The sequence below is a fragment of the Scylla paramamosain genome, chromosome 4 (genome assembly GCF_035594125.1).
Source record: "Scylla paramamosain isolate STU-SP2022 chromosome 4, ASM3559412v1, whole genome shotgun sequence".
Classification (NCBI taxonomy): domain Eukaryota; kingdom Metazoa; phylum Arthropoda; class Malacostraca; order Decapoda; family Portunidae; genus Scylla; species Scylla paramamosain.
The window spans coordinates 25332199-25353146 of record NC_087154.1 but is presented as its reverse complement, the minus strand read 5'-3'; the positions used below and the strand labels follow the sequence as shown (position 1 = coordinate 25353146).

Sequence of the window (20948 nt, the reverse complement as noted above, 5' to 3'; positions counted from 1 at the left end):
GCATCTGAAGACTGGGGACACTAAAATGCTTCCTGGACACAGCAGGGGAAGCAGAGACAAAGAAGGTGGTCTCCAGTGTGAAGTGGTCACTCAGAAGGGACCTGTCAAGAAAGGTTGCAGCAGTAAATTTTTACATATTAAGGAGGGCCACTTAATCTAGCCTACTGCTCTGAACATGAGTAGGGATATTTTTCCCAGTTAGGAAAGCTGTGTCTGTGGCATCAAGGAAGGCTTTCCAATGAACACCATTGACATTGGTGGTATGATGACTACCTGAGTCCTTGTGTTGAGCATTAAAATCACCCATAAGAACAGCCTGTCCCTTTAGAACATGTCAGGGAAATTTAAAAATATCAAAGGTCCCTGCATGACAATACATGTTAACAAAAACACAACCTTGCTCATATTGTAGAGACATACAGTAATGTACTCCATGCTCTCAGAAACATCCATACTCTCAAGAGTGACAGGGGCCCTTTGTTTAACATAAGTAGCTAAACCCCTACAGCTCACATTAGCACAATCAAGAATGTAGGAAGTGAATTTCCATGGTTCTGGCACCTGTGTCCCAACCTCCAGCAAGGCAGTGACATCAGGGTGGTGTAATAGTGCATGAACATGGAAGTCAGTGAAGTTGGCCTGTGAACCATTAACATTCCAAGTTAAAGTACAAAAGGTCTTATCATGCATCATGTGAACTGGACAACAATGCCTGTTGGGGCAGAGAGAGTCATTGATATAACTAAGCCAACTGCTCAGCCAATGAAGTCACCTGACACATTACCATTTCCAAATCATATGTCTGTTCAGTCTGGGAAGCAGCAGGAGAGGGACACTGTTCCCCCACCCCCTTGAGGAACATTGGCATCTACAGCAATGACAGACACAACACTGTCAACAGGCTTGTCCTCCATGTCAGCATCCATGGCATTATAGTTGGACTCCAGGTTTACATCCTCAGAATGGGACACAGACAGACACAGACACAGATCAGCACAGGCAGGGGCTGGGCGGGGGCTGGTAGGAACAGAGACTGGACAGGGGGAGGCACAGGCTGAGGCTGTATACATGCTGACACATGCTGGGGCTGGGCACTTGGGGCATGCCAGGAACAATGATCTGCTCAGGGTTGGTCTCTGCAGTGACCATCTCATTCAAGTCCTTGACATTTGCACTAACCTCAGTCAGGAGCTTAGTGATGTGTGGTAAGGTCACACTCTGGTCAGCTTGTCATATGGAAGTAGCAGCTGGAGTAGCAGGCTGATGAGTCCTTTTCACAGGAGCTGAAGAGGGAGCAACATTAGGTGGCACAGGGCCAGGGAGTGGAGCAGAAGGGTCAGAAGGTAGAGCAGATGGAGCATGGGACAGATCAGGCTGAGTAGAGGCAGCTGTCCTGGGCAAGGGCAGCGATGCTGATGTCTGGACAGCTGGCAAAGGTATGGGGGAGAGGGCAGTCAATGACAGGGCACCATTTGACCAGGTATTGTGTTGAGGAGGAGGGGCAGGCCAGAAGAACATTTTAGGAGGGTAGGTGGGAAGACTGTTAGTCTGTTGCTCTCTGCAAGGCCTGGGCCTGGTAGGGCTGACATGGGAGTGAGCATTATGTTCACCCACACAGTTGCAGCATAGAGGAAGGACAGTGGTGCCTGCTTGGATTTTTTCCAGGCAGTGGAAGGACTTGTGGTTGCCCATGCAGTACTTGCTGCATGGGGCCAATTTGCACTTCCACCTATGATGTCCAAAACGACAGCACTTGCAGCATATGTCAGGCTCCAGGGTGTAAGGCTCAACTCTAAAGTGGCCCAGGCCTAATAGATGAACATACCTGGGCACAGCCCCTTCAACAAGGCCCAGGAGCTGAAGACAGGGCTCAGCAGCAATGACATGTCTCTTGAGCCAAACGAAGGCTTCCAGTGTGGCAAGCTGGTTCACACTGACAGAAACAAAGATCCTGTGAATAATTACCATTTGTTGCTTGGTGCTATAAGGTCTGCTGGCACCATGATCATGAGAAGAAAATTTTCCTCCACCACCAGCATGGCATAGGCATCTGACTGGGGATTTATTGCCAGGTAAGGCCTGTGTCTACCTTCCTTGATTACTGGCTCTAATGATAGGGTGCTGCTTGAGGAGTGCCATGAGTCAGTCATAGAGTTGTGCCAAAGTCTTACCATGTCTCTCAGGGAAGTGAACATGGCAATGTGAGGGCCATGGCTGAGGCAAGGAAAGACAAGAGGAAGTTGTGTCATCCATGACTTCTGCTGGTTGTGGTGTCTGTGTCCATGGGCTACACTCTGAACTCAGGAATGGAGAGTGCTTGGGGATAGGGGTAACATCCACAGTGGTCAGGTTGGTCCTTTGTTTCTTGGGAGGGCAAACATCAGCCATGTTGTGGTCAGGGAAGGGAGATAAACAAGGCCTGTATGCATTGCCTAAAGGAACCTTCACCTTCACCTGTTTTACATAAACAATTCTCTCCCAGATCTCACAGGGCTCAATGATGACACCCTTATTGTCCACAGGGGAGACCATGAAACTGTGGTCCCCAAAAGAGAGAGAGAGAGAGAGAGAGAGAGAGAGAGAGAGAGAGAGAGAGAGAGAGAGAGAGAGAGAGAGAGAGAGAGAGAGAGAGAGAGAGAGAGAGAGAGAGAGAGAGAGAGAGAGAGAGAGAGAGAGAGAGAGAGAGAGAGAGAGAGAGAGAGAGAATCACATAGATTAATGAGAGAAAAGGAAGTAATAAATAGTGAAAAATTGAAAGATAAACAGAAAATAATAAAAAGACAATATAAATAGGAGAGGAAGAATAAAGAAGGTAAATAGAAAGATAAACATCTTCTCTTCCTTCTCCTCCTCTTCAAACTTCTCCTGTTCCTTCTACTACTACAACTACCACTACTACTACTACTACTACTACTACTACTACTACTATTACTACTACTACTACTACTACTACTACTACTACTACTGCTACTGCAGAATTAGAAGAGGCTTGGTCTTGGACAGTGCTGGGCACCACAAACCAAAAATCCTTTCAGCAAACCACAAATCCACAAACCCACAACCTACCTTCCACAACCACAAATCTGCAAACCTCCTGATATCTACTTTTCTGCAACCACAAATCCACAAACCACAAACCATTCCTTAATATCTTTTTCTTTTTTTGCAACAAAAGTATTAAAACATGGTTAAAACAACTTAAAAGGGTAGGTCAATCAATTATTATTATATAGATAAATGAATAAATAAATATGTTAATTAACTTCAATGTAATGTTATCATTATCATTATCATTTTTTATATTATTTTATTATTATTTTAATGATATGTTACCTAGGTTGTGCCCTGCCTGGGCTACCCACCTACACAGTGGAAAAAGCTAAGGTATATAGATAGATAGATGTTATTTTTCAATGTTATCATCACAGGGCCGTCAGGGATTCAAACCCGGGCCCACTTAACACCTGGTGGGCCTGGGTTCGAATTCCCCACTGCCCTGTGTTGAAACTTGCTTAATTTAGTCCTCCTCCAACAACAATGGAGGTAATTCTGTCTTGAGCAGGACCATGTTACCCTTCATGAAGGTCAAATGCTCAAAGTTTTCAAAGGTCAGGCTGGCTCTATTTGGCTTCATTATGTCTGACCCTTGGGAGAATAGTCTTTCCACAGCTGCAGAACTAGGTATAGCTGTGTTATACTTAAGGAAGACATCAACCCAGGCTGCACGCCAAAGGATGGGAAACATGCTCTGGTCCATGCTGTAGCTGGTGCTTCTTTCAGAGCACCAAAGTGTCAAATTCCTTACTCAACTTGTTGGAGGGGTGGGTGTGGCTGCCGTCCTCCACTGGCCCAGACCCAGGCATGTTCACTCCAAATTCCTAGAAGAAGCCATCCTCCCCATTCTTGTCTGCACTGGTGGTGCTGGCTTGTGTTGTATCGATGGCAATAGCATGCTCCTTTATTTCTTTCAACAGCCTCGACCTCACTCAACCTTCTCAACCTTGTTAGGGTTGAGAAGGTGGACCACAGGCAGCTTGAAGTGGGGGTGGATTGCAGTCACCATGACAAGGTCCATCTCACTGAAGAGAGTGAAGAACCTAGCTTTGGAACCCTTTGATCACTAGATTATCATGAAAATTGCCAAAAGTGCTAAGTTGGCAACACTAGGCCTGAGATAAAAGCTTCTAGTTGCCAACTTGACAGTTCAGATATGGGAAGTTTTGGGAACCAAAAATAAGCTTGTGCTTGCTTTACCATGTGGTTTGTGGGTATGTTTGTGTTTGTGGAAATACTTCCACAAATACAAATCCATAAATTTGTGGGGAATTTGCCACAAACGCAAATCCGCAAACAAAAATTACCTTCTGCAATTGCGGAGTTTGAAGTTTGCAGAAGTGCTTGCGGAAGTGCCCAGCTCTGGTCTTGGAGGATGTTTTGCATGCTACTAACATCCTTGCACTGGTTGCTCAGTCCGTCCATCACTGAGGCCAGCTGAAGAGAGAGAGAGAGAGAGAGAGAGAGAGAGAGAGAGAGAGAGAGAGAGAGAGAGAGAGAGAGAGAGAGAGAGAGAGAGAGAGAGAGAGAGAGAGAGAGAGAGAGAGAGAGAGAGAGAGAGAGAGAGAGAGAGAGAGAGAAAGAGAGAGAGAGAGAGAGCAAATTAGTAAAACATCCAAAATACACCCAGAACACCCTAAAACACTCCAAAATACCCAAAACACTCTCAAATACACAAAAAAATCTGAAACTCCCAAATACACCCAAAGCACACCTAAATACACCCAAAATACAACCAAAATACATCCAAATACACCCAAAACACTCCATCAGTTGTGAGGTGTTTTTATTATTGTGGTACTATATCAAATGCAAGAATTGTTATGGTGTATAGCACTGTATGTAAGCTGTCATAAACATTCAATGGTAGAAAGTACAGAAGTAAACCCTATGCATGATAAATTGGTTATTAAGGACTAAGGTGAATTATTACAAGGTGGTGCTGCACACAAATGCTAGCAGTTTTGTTATGGTAGAGTAAATATTCTTATGTTAGTTGAATTGTGAGAGGTTAGGGATGAAGTGGGATACACTTATCAATAGTTCACCAGTGTGTTACAATAGGGAAGACAGTGCAAGATTAGGGAATTTGAGGGTGATGAGAGATGCCCTTTCTTACTAATTCACCTTATTGTTTAGGTAGGAGTTTGATCAATGAGGTAAAAGTAAATAATATCAGGGAAACTTACAAGACTTTACCTTTTTTTATGTAAGAGGGGTACCAGCCAAGGGCAACAAAATTATAATAAAAAAAAAGCTCACCGAGGCACCAGTCCCCAAAGTCAAAAGCAGTCATCAAAAATTAGAGGGTAAGTATCTAGAAATCTCCATCTTGAAAGAGTTCATGTCATGGAGAAGGAAGAAGTGGGAAAATAGGAAGGGAGTTCCAGAGTTTACCAGAGAAAGGAATGAATGATTAAGAATACCAGTTAACTCTTGCATGAGGGAGATGGGCAGAATAGTGGTGAGTGATTGAGAATACTAATTAACTCTTACATTAGAGAGGTGGACAGAATAGAGATGAGAGAAAAAAGAAAGTCTTATGGAGTGAGACCATTGGAAGAGGGAAGGCATGCAGTTAGCAAGATCAGAAGAGCAATTAGCATAAAAATATCAGTAGAAGATAGTAAGAGGTGTAACATTGTAGCAATGAAAGAGAGGCTGAAGACATTTAGTCTCCATAAAGTAGGATGCATTAGACTGAAAATTTACCATTTGGCTAAGCGAAGCTGGGATGATAAAAGGTACATTAGGGGAGGATAAAGAAATAAATGAAAAGGCTTCCCTGAAAATCTTAGTCAAGTTAGATTAGGTAAGTGTTCTTGTTTAGAGCAAATCTTTCAGCCTAAAGGTAAATTTACTAGTGTAAGTATTTTTCTGCAAAGGCTCCCAGTCAATGCAGTAAATGATAGTGTGAGTTATGATAATACACATTACTTGCTTATTAGTATATTCACTATATACCTCAAAGGAAATATGGAAAGCTGATGACTACTTTGACCTTCCAAAATGACAGGTAAAGCCAAATATAGTATGTGCTTAATGCAGGCAAAGTAGTGATGTGCTTTCATTTTTCATTTTAATGTAACTGGATATGGCCAGTGTATTGGGCAAAAATTAAATGAAGTAAGGTTTTTTTTTTTAATCAACGTATCTTAGTCAATTAATTATTGTATGTTCATTCTAGGTTAGATAAGGTAATAAACATCCTTTTTGGTCACTAAAATCTATGGTAGTTTATTCTTTGATAGTGCTAAGTGGGGCTGTTAAAAAATCTTTGGTCACTTTATTACCTATTATACAGTATATTATGTATTTAAGGTTAGTTATTAATTTGTTGGTTTTATTAAAAGTCCTTGGTCACATTCTCTCTCTCTCTCTCTCTCTCTCTCTCTCTCTGTAGCCTTTGGCAGCTTGAGGAAGGTGGTAGCCTTGGACAGCAGTGTGGCAGATCCAGAGCACCTCAATCAAAAAAAGTTATCAGCAAGCAGCTTTATCTCCATTACATGAAGAAGTCATTAAACAGCAAGCAGCTTTACCTCCAGTACACAAACAAGTCATTATCATGTAAGAGTTCAGCAACTAGTGACCTCACCTCTTGTGACAGCACACCACAGACAACAGTCTTCAGGCAGCCAGACATTACAAACAAAGTTGGCTTGCACCATGAATATTAGCGTGTCACTTGATGGTACATACATAATTGTATGGATCACTTGTCGTCTTGAGCTGGAGGCCACAATTTCTACCACAATCAATTATACCTGCCACAACCCTGTGCAATGCATTGATGCCTGCTGCCTTTGTAGCTGCATACCATTCTTCTTCCAAGCAAAGCAGTCAACACTACCTTGAAGGTAATGCTCACCACACTGATTTTATGCACTGCACACACACACACACACACACACACACAAGATTAGAATACGCAGTGGTAATTTGGTCACCACATGAAAAAAAAGCACATAAGAAAGTTGGAAGGAATACAGAGAGCAGCAACAAAGATGATAACAGAATTGCAAGATTTGTCATATGAGGAGCAACTAGCTAGAATGCAACTCCCAACCTTGGAAAAGAGACGAGAGAGAGGTGACTTGATTGCATTGTACAGACTGCTGAGTGGGATGGAAAAACTAGATAGGGAACATCTCCTTATAATGAACAAAAGAGAAACAAGAGGACATGGAAGAAAACTAAAAGTAACCACCTGTAGAAGGGACATAAAGAAGTTTAGCTTCCCTCATGGAAACATAGAGGCATGGAATGGACTGGAAGGGGAAGTGGTGTGTGCTACAAATATTCATGACTTTAAGGAAAAGTTGGATAAAAGCAATTATGGAGACAGGACAGTATGAGCTTAGCTTCTCTCCCATATGTCACAACTAGGTAAATACATATAATAAAAATGAGCTAATATGTAGAGATATAAAGAGACTCTGATGCATGGCCAGTTGACTAGTTTCAATTAATTTTTACCCAAATGAAAACATAGTAAACACAGTGACATCCCACTGAACTCCAGTGTGACACCCCAGTGAACCCACTCATACTCAAATGATAACTCACTAATATAAAAAAAAAAAAAGATACATATCCTTCACCACAAAACAGAACACCAATGAATGTATATTCCTTTATTAGTATTTATTAGGGACAAATATTTGCTTTACCTCAATGACCCTGTACAGTTATCTTTAGCCACATAATACCCATGGTTCTGAGGCTGCCAGTCCAGTGAGATCTTGTGGAGTGGTGTTTTCATCAAACATAAGGTGGCTGGGTGTCAATGGGGTTATTTGAAATTCATTATAATTCAATTAATTATTATTTAGTTTGAAGGAGGTATCACTTGGGTCACTGTTGTTCATTTGGAACCACTGGAGGTCACTGGAGCACCAGGAAGATCCCATAGTGATACAAATACACACCGTATAGTTGTGGTGGGACACAAGTGCATGGCTTTCATTTCCAGGTTTCCAGTGGATATAGAGAGGACAAACTGGATTGCTGCCAAAAGATTAGTAACATGGACTGACAGGTTTACAGAGTGTATCATACACATAATATAATGGTGACAGTGGTGATTCTGTTGATGTATCATGTGCAGCACACACACAATATGATGGTGACAATGATGATTGAGTTGATGTGTCATGTGCAGACTTGAGTCAGACTTCAGGAGGTAGACAGGGCACATTTGTGAAAGATGTAGCACCACAATGCAGAATGTGGTGTGGGTGTACATGAAATTTGGAATTTGATTGATGAAGATCCAGCTGTTTCCTCAGATTCATTGTCATCAGATGAAGAAGTTTTGGAAGTGTCTAGGTATCATGGATAAAATAAACATCAAATAAAACATGATGCTGGTGATGATTTGCTAAAGCTTTTTGAGAGCACATGGCAATAATACTCTGCCCTTGTCTGTCCACACCTCACTGGAAACTGACACACATGTGAAAACTGACAAAAAATCTGGTATGAGCTGCATCTACTTGGGACTCAAAGAATCATTTGTGAGGAATTTTAAAAATTACCATCCAGAAACAAAACAAAACATATGCAATACAGAAGTATTTCTCAGTATTGATGGTCTTCCTCTATTTAGCAGCTCCAACACCTGCATGAGACCTGTGCCATGTGCAATTATGAGAGTCAAAACCACACAACTTGGATGTCTTGAAAGATACAATAAGAAAGCTGTGTCACATTTTGCAGAAGTGTTTTCAATATGAAGAGTCACAGTACATATAATACAAAAATGTATTGTTTGTGATGTCCCTGCAAGAGCAATACGTGGTTACAGCCACTAAACAGTGCTCAGGTGACTCTGAGTGTGATGGATGTACACAGAAAGGAGTTTGGCATGGAAGAATTACCTATCAAGATGCTGACAACCTTGTCTTGTGCACTAGCTGCACATTTAGAGACCAAGTTCAAGAAGAGCATCACTTTGGTGTTATGTAAATAAATAATACATTCATCCTGAATCTAGTGACAGATATTAGAGGTTTCCACCATAAAGTTACACAATGTACTCATATATCATTGATTTTTTCACAGCTTCACCTTGAGTATCTGCAGATTCAGGTGTAAAGGGACCTGTATCTGTGTCAGAGGCAGAGGCTGCTGGCAGAGTGTGCTTTTTATCATGTACTTATTCAATATTTGTCACAAAGAAAATTATGCTCAATTTCTGAACATCCTGTAGCACTTTTGCTTTAAAAAACACTACTATGAGACCAGCAGTCCTTTCACCAGACACAGGGCATAGGGCCACTGTGTTGGCATACCTCAAGACACTGGAGGGAAACCAGCACCTGATGGTGACCCTGCTGCAGTGTATGGACTGTGCTGTGGGGTGAGAAGGTGATGTGGAGGGTGTGCTGATACACCAATGTGCATCTCATCCCCTTTACCATTCTGCTCTTCACTCCACACACCCAGACTCCATCATACATGCACTCTCAACAGTCATGCCTTATCAACCATCACTTCACTTGTACATGCACCCACATTCCATCATACACACACTCTCAGCAGTCTTGCCTTATCATCCATCACTCTATTTCTACATGCACCTGCGCCCCATTATACTCAGTTACAAAGACATATAAGAAACAACAAAGACTGCAAAATTCTACAAGAGGATTTGAATAAAATCTGGGACTGGAGTAAGAAATGGGAGATGGAATTTAATGAGAAAAAAATATTATGTAATAGAAATGGGAAAAAAATGAAAAGAGACCAAAATGGATATATAAAATGGGAAATGAAGAAATAATAAAAGTACAAGAAGAGAAAAATCTAGGAGTTTGAGAAGCATGTAGAAAAGATATTCAGAGATACATATAAAATGATGAGAAATATCAGAACAGCATTCAACTACATTGATAAAGATATAATGAGAAAGATAATTACCACTATGATTAGACCAAAGCTGGAATATGCTGAATCAGTGTGGTCTTTCCATAAGAAGAAACACGTAAAAAAACTAAAAGGGATACACAGGATGGTAATGAAGATGGTTTCAGAACTGGAAGAATTAACATATGAAGACAGGTTAAGGAAAATGAATCTGACAACATCAGAACAAAGAAGAGAAAGGGGAGACCTAATATTAATTTATAAATTGTGAAATAGAGTGAACGAAATAGATAATGAGATACTGCTGTTAAGAGGAGTAGGAAATACCAAATACATATGAGGACACAGCTATAAAATAAGAAAAGGAAGATGCTTGAGTAACATAAAGAAATATAATTTCCCACAGAGAAATAGAGAAGTTTGGAACAAGCTAAGTGAGGACGTAGAATTGGCAATGAGTGTGCACAACTTTAAGAAAAAACTGGACAAGTGTAGATACAGAGATGGGACCGCACAAGCGTAGCTCAGGCCCTGTATATTACAACTAGGCAAATACAACTCGCCCTGTCATTCATCACTCCACTTGAACATGCACTCACACTCCATGATACACACACTCTTAGCAGTCTTGCCCTATCATCCATCACTCCACAAGCTCCTCTCAGGTAATTCATTTCCAATGCATGCATTCTTGACTGCTGTTCCCTATTCCCTTTCCATGTTTTAGAGTTGTACACTATTGCTAACATGGTTTCTTGTTTCTTTAATGTCTCTTAATACCCTTATAAAAACATTACTAATTCTCATAAGCTTTGCAATAACTTTTGGTTCCTCCTCAAAAATGTCTAAATTCTCAAGCTAACACCATAATAAGTTTCTTCCTACAGGAACCTGAGCCTAAGAGACAAATGTTGGTACAAGTCATCAAGTTCTGGTGACTAGCCACACTTGAAATAAGGGCAGGTGCTGAGGTGTGCAGTGCCCCAGGAGGGCCCTGCAGTATGAGGCGCTCCACCTTAACACTCCTGTTCTCATATTTCCAGCTCTGTCTCTCATGTCACCACCAGTTCCCACCAGCTGCTGCTACTCAGTGTGGTAAATGTGGCTCAGCACCAGTACCAATTGTACCTCACTTCATCCTATCATTCATCTCTTAATTCTTCTCATGTACTAAGTGAAATATATAATCTATTTTAAATTTATTATACATTTCTAAATTTATTTCATTTCTGCACTGCTACCATATGAGGTCATGTACTATAAGACTCTCTCTCTCTCTCTCTCTCTTCCTGACTTTTTGTTTTGCCTATGGTTTACCTAATGTTAATTAATGTCCCTGTTCTTCCTAATGTGGCTATCAATTAGTGGCATTTGATAAAGGGCACATCTGCAGCAGAAAGGTACAGTTCAGTAATAAGAATATCAGTCCTCCCTGTCCTTCATAGCTTGGGTGCTGTCATTCCTGTAGAGGAGTATGTTCCTAGACTTCTGCTGTGATTGCTGCTTCTCCCTGATGTCCACTTCATGCCCACCTCAAATGCAGCCCATCCTACTCTACAAACGCAGATAGCACTCAAAACAATTGCCACTGTGTCTTCCTTCCTCCCTGTGTCCTGTTTCCTCTACACCAGTGAATCCTTACAATCTGATGGGTGGGCAGGATGTGCTGTCTTTTTGCTCGATATGGATGCTCCTCCCAGAGGCTGGGTTGGAAGGAGGCTTCTGACCTCCTCCAGCTCCATCTTTTGTGAGCTGTGTGGCATCTTGGGCACAGTCAGTCTTATGTGTCAGCATGGTCATAGTGGGATAGTTATGTGATTCTCAGTCTGCTCTTCAGGCCCTTTCTGGTACTTGCTCTGCATTCTCTATGGTAGTTAATCATATCTTAAGTTACTTGGATTTGGATCATAACTGTTTTCTGACTGAAAAATTTGTATGGGTTCCTTTTCATATTTGTCTCTCTCACAGTGACAGAGTTGATAGCCTCGCCAAAGAAGCATGCAGTTTGCCTCTTCCCACAGCTGTCATCGTGTCCTTGTTCTCCTGCATCTTGTCCTGGAACTGCACTGCTGCCATCCACTCTGTCAACCATTCTAGAGACCATCAGAGGAATGAGAGTGTCACCATCCAGCATTACAGTGCCTTCTGTTACCAACACTAAAAGTATCGTCACTATGATGTCATGGTCTAGAGGCATAATGTGGTGTTTGCCAGGCTCTGTCTCAGCTACAGTTCCATATGGCATGTTGCTGAACAAGAGGATGTCCCACACTTCTAATCATGTCATCTGTGTGGCATACCTGAGGGCAGCTCTGTGGACCACTACTGTCTCTACTGTCTGGAAGTTGATGATCTGCTGCCTAAAGGGCTCTTTCTTCTTGACATTTGTTGTAATGTCATTATCTCTTGACTACTAACTGTGTGGACATTGTCTTCATCCATTGTCCACACTCCTTTTTTTATACAAGCAGGCCACTGGCCAAGGGCAACAAAAAAATAGTATAAAAAAGGCCTACTTAATGCCAGATCCCATAGAGAATTCCAGATGAAAAATCAAATAATGATGGATAAGTGTCTTGAAACCTCACTAATGAAAGAGTTCAAGTCATAGGAAGGAGGAAATATAGAAGCAGGCAGGGAGTTCCAGAGTTTAACAGAGAAAGGGATGAATGACTGAGAATACTGGTGAACTCTTGCATTAGAGAGGTGGACAGAATAGAGATGAGAGAAAGAAGAAAGTCTTGTGAAGTGGGCCCACAGGAGGAGGAGAGGCATGCAGTAAAATTAGAGGAGCAGTTAGAATGAAAATAGCAGTAGAAGATAGCAAGAGATGTAACACTGTGGTGATGAGAAAGATGCTGAAGACAGTCAATTAGAGGAGAGGAGCTGATTAGATGAAAAGCTTTTGACTACACCCTGTCTAAAAGTACAAGATGAGTGGAACCCCCCTTTCATGTGAAGCATACTCCATATATGGATGGATAAGGCCCATGTACAGAGTTAGCATCTGGGGGCGGGGGAGGTGAGAAAAACTGGCAGAGATGACCCAGAACACCTGACCTCATAGAAGCTGCTTTAGCAAGAGATGAGATGTGAAATTTCCAGTTGAGATTATTAAATAAAGGACAGACCAAGGATGATCAGTGTAGAAGGGAGAGAGTTGAGTGTCAATGAAGAAAAGCAGATAGTTATCTGGAAGGCTGTGTCGAGTTGATAGATGGAGGAACTGAGTTTTTGAGGCATTGAGCATTACTAAGTTTGCTCTGCCCCAATCAGAAATTTTAAAGAGATTAGAAATCAGGCATTCTGTGGCTTACCTGTGTGAGCTGTTTACTTCCTGAAGGGTTAGACGTCTACAAAAATATGTGGAAAAGTGCAGGGTGGTATAATCAGCATAGGAGTGGATAGGACAAGTGTAAATGAACAATGTAAAACCCATTACTAATATGTTGTTCATCGTCTTTGACTGTTGATTCACTTCGTTCAATTTAACACTGCTTCATGATATAGAGTAGGAACTGACATGGGTTGGACGAAGTGTGGGCGAATGAGTTCACTGTGAGCATGCCAGCAGTCCTGTCCTCCAGTTCACTTGTATAAGCTCATCTAGTAAACATCGCAGCTGTGAAGATTATTTTTTCTACCACCTCAAGCTATCTAGGCACCATGCTGGAGACAAGTGAGCAGAATTACTTCAACTGACAATTGGTCCCCGAGTATGACAGCTCAGACAAGCAATCTGTTGTCAAGTGGCTGGAGAAATTTGAACTTGTCTGCAAGGTAAGATGAGCCAGGGATGTGGCAAGTGCTCTCCTACGTCTTACAAGGGACGCTTTCACAGTCTACCTGCAGCTGCCAGAAGCGGACAGAAAGAAGCTCAACAAGGTGAAGGAAGCACTTGTAGCAGCATTTGCAGCTGATCCATTCATAGCCTATGAGCAGTTTGTTTCCAGAAAGCTGCACAGTGGTGAATATCCCGATGTGTTCCTGGCTGAGCTACAGTGACTTACATTGTTGTTTGGTGGAATGATTGACCAAGGACTCACTTGTGTGTTTGTAGCTGGCCTTCTAGAGAACATCTGTCATTTACTCCAGGTGGAGTCATGGATGGAATCACTTCACCTGAATTAGATCTTGGTATAGACAAGGGCTATTATCAAGGATGACAGCCCCCATGACCCTGTCAATGTGTACATGGGAGCAAGCAAGTTGGGAGTCAAGTGGCACCAGAGGATGTCTATGAGTCAATGCTGCTTACAAATGTAATGGCCCAAATTACTTTGCACAAAACTGCTTGCTGCATTGTTGTGATTCTGCACCAGACAACAGGGACGGGCAGGGGATTGGACGGGCATGCACCATGGCCACATCATGCCTACCAGCTCGGGAAATGAGGAAGGAGGGGAAGTGTCAGTGTCAACTTCTTCTCTTGCCAACCAGTAAAGGAGGCACTACCAAATGCCAAAGTGTGGGTGAACGGCGTTTTGACAACTGCTATGGTGGATACAGGTTGTTCATGATGCATTGCCCACATGTCCTGCTGCAGTTCATGGAAGCTTGAGGCCATTAGCATCCTTACAGTGAGTGGTAAGGAGCACTTCTGCAAGGGCACAGGCATTATGCGTCTTCACTTGAGCAACAGAAAAGCTGTTGATGTGGACATGCTTGTGGTGGACACTACACCTCTTGGCTTCCCATTCATTTCTAGAATGAACAGTTGCATTGGCCAGGGCCACTGTGAGCGAGGAATGATGTGTGTGGTTCAGTCATTTGTGCAGCTGGTGCCGTAGTGATTGTTGTTGATGGACAGGATTTCACTGCAACCCACAATGCTGCAACAATCTCATGGACAGCCAAGTGGAAGTGGTTGCAGGATGGTGAGCCTGGTGTTCTTTGGAACAAAGTAGAGGAGTATTTGGTGCCCCATGAAGCCAAAGTAGTGTATGAAAACAAACTGGAAAAGTGAATCATTGACGGGTGGTTAGTGCCCTATGGAAAGGAAGAACATGGGCCAGTGAAAGGGCTGATCCCTTTGATGGCAGTGATTCAGCATAACAAAGTAATTTCAGAGAACTAAATACCTTTTTTCACCACCAACACTGACATGTGTGCAGACATATCTAAGAAAGTTGCATAAACAAGGTGTTAATGTGTCAGTGACTGACTTGGAAAAAGTGTATCCACAAATTTGAATACACTGCTCTCTATGACCATACCAGACTATTGTGTTCAAGGGGCGCAGGTATTGTCTGACTCACTTAGGCTTCAGTCTAAACATAGTGCCACTTATAATGAAGGCTGTACTGAATGTGTATTGTCACAGGACCCTGTTGTGAGGGAAGGAACCTCATCTTATATAGATGACATTCTAGCAAACGTAGTTATGGCTGAACAAGTACAACAACACTTTGCTCATTACAGGTTAATGAGCAAGTCACCTGAGCGTGTTGGTAATGGTGTGTGAGTGTTGGTCCCGAGAGTTTGGGGTGAAGGACGTGGTCTGCACTGGAGGTGCGCTAACAAGGTGAGTGGAGTGCCGAGAGAACTGATGTGCCAATCAGTCTTTTCTTACTGCAGCAGGCTGCTCTGTCACTTCCCAGTCTGCAGGGGGTTGAGAGTCGCAGTTGCGTTCATCAAATGAAAAATGAATAATCTCACATCAAGCTGGAATGAGGTGGTTAGTGATGACTATCTAAGAGCATTTCTTGAGGAGACTGCATGTGAAGTTTGGAAAAATGACTCAGTTCAAGGAAGATGGGATGTGACAGAAGGTAAAGCCAGTGTGTGGGTGGACACTAGCTCCCTGACCCATGGCATTGTGATTGAAGCTGATGGCTGCACCATAGAAGATGCTAGCAGGCTCTGAAAGGATGATTCTGTGTACACCAACATGGCCGAACTGGATGGGAACATGAAGGGGCTTAATCTCACTCTGGCCTGGAAGAAGAAAGTGGAGCTGCTGACTGATTCTGCTACAATTTACTAATGGATCTCAGACAGTCTCTCAGGGAAGAGCAGATTGAGGACAAGAGAAGCCAACAAGATGCTCATTCGATGGCATATTAGCCTAGTGATGTCTCTAGATGATGAATGTGGGCTGCAGGTGCAAGTGACCCTGGTACCTAACATCAATGACATAGTTAAAAGAATGCACCACTCTATGTGGCACCCTGACGTTCAGCGCACACACTTATTTCGTGAAACACATCAACTCTGCAGTCACCAGGCAGCAGGTGCAGTCAGTTGTCATGAGCTGTTGTGAGTCCCAGTCCATCGACCCCACACCTGTGAAATGGAGAAAAGGAAGCCTGGACATGAGGGAGACCTGGAAGAGGGTCGAAATGGATGTCAGACATTACAGCAGCAAGAGCTACCCACCTCTCATAGACTGTGGGCCATCACGCTTCTCTGTCTGGTGCCCCCTGCGGCTAAAGACAAGTGTGAACATTATTCAGCTGGTGGAAGCAGCTTTCTTTGAGTGAGGAGCACCAGAAGAACTGCTAACAGGTGATGACATCGCCTTTCGCAGCAAGATGTTATCAGAATTTACCAGGGCATGTGACATGAACATTCATGTACCCTCAGGCAATGGCATCATTGAGAGATGTCACCACACCATTAAGGTCATTGCTGTGAGGAAAGGCTGCTCAGTGGCAGAGACAGAGTATCTGCACAACTTGATGCCCAAGGATGACTGCACACCATCGAGTGCTCCAGCGAACATGCTATATATGTACACTGTCAGAAGCCATGGGGAAGTCAGCAGCAACAGCAAAAAGGAAGCAAATAACACTTACTGAGTAGGAGAGGAAGTTTGAGTCTGGCCACACAACATATGCTGTGACAGACAGTATGGGCAAGGGGTCATCATGGGAGTGGTATCTGAAAAGGCAGTTGAGATCAACAGCATACCTCATCACGTTTGAGACCTGCTCCATCGTTCTCCATCTACAGGATCAAGGAGTGAAAGTGATGTGACAGATGAGGACTGTGATAGACTTTACATTAGCCTACCCACAAATGATCTTACAGAAAACAAGTCTGAGTCTGACACCAAGGAAGAGGCACCCCACATGCAGCTCAGGTGCTCCACAGGAGAGAGACCTGTGATGTGTACATAATGTGATTAGACATCAAGGGGGAGTGTAAGCAAATGATATAAAAGCCATTACAAATGTGTTGTTCCTTGTCTTTTATTGATAATTCGTTTCGTACAATTTAACACTGCTTCATGATGTGGGCGGGGCAAAGTATGGGTGAATGAGTTCATCCTGAGCATTTCAGCAGTCCTGTTCTCCTGCTCACCTGTATAAGCTCATCTAGTAAATGTGACAGCTGTGAAGATTTTTTCCTACTGCCTCATCAAGAAGTTTGGTTTAATTAAACCAAAGATCACTGATGAATAATAGAAGGAAAGTGGATGACAGGACAAAACAATGAGGAACACCACTGTTAATAGACTTAGGTGAAGAGCAGTGACTGTCTACCACAGCTACAATAGAAAGATCAGAGGAAAAACTTGAGATAAAATTACAGAGAGAAGGATAGAAGCCACAGGAGGGTAGTTTGGAAATCAAAGCTTTGTGCCAGACTATAAAAAGCTTTTGATATGTCTAAGGCAACACCAAAAGTTTCAGTAAAATCCCTAAAAGAGGATGACCAAGACTCAGTAAGGAAAGTCAGAAGATCGTCAGTAAAGCAGCCTCGGTGGAACCCATATTGATGATCAGACAGATTGTGAAGTGATAAATGTTTAAGAATCTTCCTGTTGAAAACAGATTAAAAAACTTTAGAGAGGCAGGAAATTCAAGCGATAGGACGGTAATTAGAGGAGTTAGAATGGTCACCCTTTTTAAGAACAAGCTGAATGTAGGCAAACTTCCAGCAAAAAGGAATGGTAGATGTTGAGAGACAGAGAGGCACAGTTTTGGAGGATAATAGGAGGGACCCCATCAGGTTCTGAAGCATTCCAAGGGTTAAGGCCAGTGAGGGCATGGAAAAAAATCACTGTGAAGAATCTACAATGGGTAGCATGTACTAGTCGGACAGTGGAGGAGAGGGAGGAACAAGTCCTGAATCATCCAAGGTAGAGTTTTTAGTAAAAAAAAAAAAAAAAAAAAAAAAATGGGCGAAGAGTTCAGCTTTAGATAGATGAGATGGCAATGGTGCCATCAGGTTGAAATAATGGAGGGAAAGATAAAGAAGCAAATTTATTAGAAATGTTTTTGGCTAGGTGCCAAAAATCAAGAGGCGAGTTAGATTTTGAAAGATTTTGACACTTTCTATTAACAAAGGAGTTTTTGGCTAGTTGAAGAACAGACTTGGCATGATTCTGGGCAGAAATATAAAGAGCATATGATTCAGGTGATGGACGGCTCAAGTACCTTTTGTGGGCCACCTCTCTATCATGTATAGCACAAGAACAAGCTAGGTTAAACCGAGGTTTGGAAGGTTTAGGGCAAGAGAAAGAGTGAGGAATGCCAGACACTGTCACTTCTGTTATGCGCTCAGCACACAGAGATGTGTCTTTGTCACAGAAACAATAGTCATTCCATGGAAAATCAGCATAATACCTCCTCAGGTCTCCCCATTTAGTAGGGGCAAAATGCCAGAGGCACCTCTGCTTTGGGGGAGAGGTATACAGCACAGATAAATTTAGGTTGAGAGTGACTCTGTAATTGCAGTCAGATGGTGGAAAATCCAGAAGATTCAAGAGCTTGGGCATGAGAGCAAGTTAAGTAGTTAAGCACATAGACGCAACATCCAGCTTTGGACTGATGGATTGGTGGATGTTAATATCTGTTAGTAGCTCTTTCCTCCTTAGTTTACACAAATGTGTATTTTCATGTTTTGATTTAAATTAAGCTCTGAAGTAATGTATTATTTTTACTTATTTTTGTGCAGTAAATTAGCTCAAACAAATCTCTCTCTCTCTCTCTCTCTCTCTCTCTCTCTCTCTCTCTCTCTCTCTCTCTCTCTCTCTCTTTCAAGCAAAAAGACAAAGCAGGAATGAAGGAAATTAAATGTATAGATATTTAAAACTGACATTGATATTACTAAGAGATATGCGATGAGACCTGTAATGAACCCTGAGAGAGAGAGAGAGAGAGAGAGAGAGAGAGAGAGAGAGAGAGAGAGAGAGAGAGAGAGAGAGAGAGAGAGAGAGAGAGAGAGAGAGAGAGAGAGAGAGATTCTTCAAAACCAAAACAGTTTTGTTATCTAACATGGTAACTTCAATCCTTTTCTGCCCCTTCCCTTAATCTCTCCTATCCTTCATTCCCTTCAAAATCTTCCCTTCCTCCCTTATCCCTTATATCACTCTTCTCTTTTCTTACAACCCTAGCCATCCCCCTCTCCACCTGCTTCCCCTTCATCCCTTCTCTTGTCCATGTTCGGCCAAAGGAGGAGTGCAAATCCCTCTTAGCTGCCATTAGATACTTGAAAATATAATCAATAAAAAAAAATTAACCCTTTTAGGGTAAACAGAGCGATTCATTAGCAGCCTCTTACTTTCTGCACCAAACTTATGAACATAAAAAAAAATAAAAATAAAAATAAATAAATAAATAAATAAATAAGGGAAGCTGCAAGACGCTATTTGACCTACATGTTAAAGTCCCTGTATAAAACATACTTTCATATTTCTAATGTCATTCTTATCCTGTGTAGTCAATGTCCCCCAAGGCGACCTGTAACTCTGGTGGTGATACTGTTGCTGGTGGCATTGCTGGAAACATTCGCATCGTCCCAACGAACTTCATTCCAGGCACCATTAGCACCCTGCTATCAGAGGGCCCCCCTTTTACAGGAACGGTTACATAACCTGAGGACATTCTGCAGATAGAGTTTTGCAACTACAGAACACAAGGACTTACCATTACCGCCAACTGACATAAGGCAGTCTCAGCAGAGCCACGATCAGCACTAGAAGTTCGAGCCCTGTACTATTTACACACGGTGGTCGTAGCCGATGCCGCGATCACATTCCTCAAGAATGCCATCGAGCTATCGACATCTCTTTCACACAGGCCTAAGCATGATGGACTTAGATGAAGCATAATTGACATCTGTTACAGCCGATAGCCAATGCTATCCTCACCAGCATCTAATTTATTAGTCAAGGTCACCCCAAGGCACCTCAGGAGCGTGCCACGGATTCGTCGAAGATCGGTCTTGTTTTCTATCTGGCGTCTAGGAAGCAAGTCCGCCGAAATCTTCATAAAAACACGCCATCTTGGTGAAGCCTTTTTCTTCCTTCGCTGATGAAGTCGTTCTGAGGCCTTTCTGAAGCTATATAGAAACCGTAATGTCGCCTTTCTGCAGAAAGTCATCCTCCGCCGCTGATGAAGCAGTTGTTAAGCCATTTTGGAGCTTCGTCTGAACACGTCCTATAAGAGCCACGTTCGCTGCGTGTCACGTTGGGATCAAAGGATTCGGATACTACCCGACCCTTGATCTTTGCTACTTAACCCGCTCTGAGGTGGGTCCTTAAATTTGGATTGATAGTAAACACCCGTCACCATTTTATAATTATTTTGTTAGAATGTGCATTGATTCCAACCACATTTAACTCTGTAGGGCAGACCCATCAAACATACTTCTCACTACTTTGGTATCCTATGTATTTGTCCTTTATGTCTCATATACTGCTAAATAGTCAGTTAGGCTCTTCTGTTCGCCATTCTCATCTCTCGTTCACGTGTACCTGTGGCTAATTTTGTGTTAGTAGGTTTTTTGAAGAGATAATCCTCATATGTATGCATACTTAACTATCCTATATCAAAATATGTTCATGGTAGCATGATTCGCTCTCTTTGCTGCACATACAGGAACAAGATATATTAAGCACTCAATCTCTATCCATTTACGCACAAACAATATATCAGTATACCACAATAACACCAAGTTGGGCTTGTTTCCTGACTTCTGTCAAGAGTTTGTTGCGCTGAGGACTAGAAATATGCTCATTATAGCATTATTCGCTCTTTTTACTACACTTACAGCATGAAACATTAAATTCATCATCC

At 42.4% G+C, this 20948-nt stretch overlaps 1 long non-coding RNA gene across 1 annotated transcript; it reads right to left on the bottom strand.

Annotated features, from left to right (window-relative positions):
• Nucleotides 1-11950: 11950 nt before the first annotated feature.
• On the bottom strand, nucleotides 11951-20388 carry LOC135097423 (uncharacterized). Its single transcript, XR_010265690.1, has 3 exons — nucleotides 19797-20388; nucleotides 16719-16803; nucleotides 11951-16206 (listed from the first exon to the last, which is right to left on the bottom strand). It is a non-coding gene; the product is annotated as an uncharacterized LOC135097423 (long non-coding RNA).
• Between the last annotated feature and the right edge of the window lie 560 nt (nucleotides 20389-20948).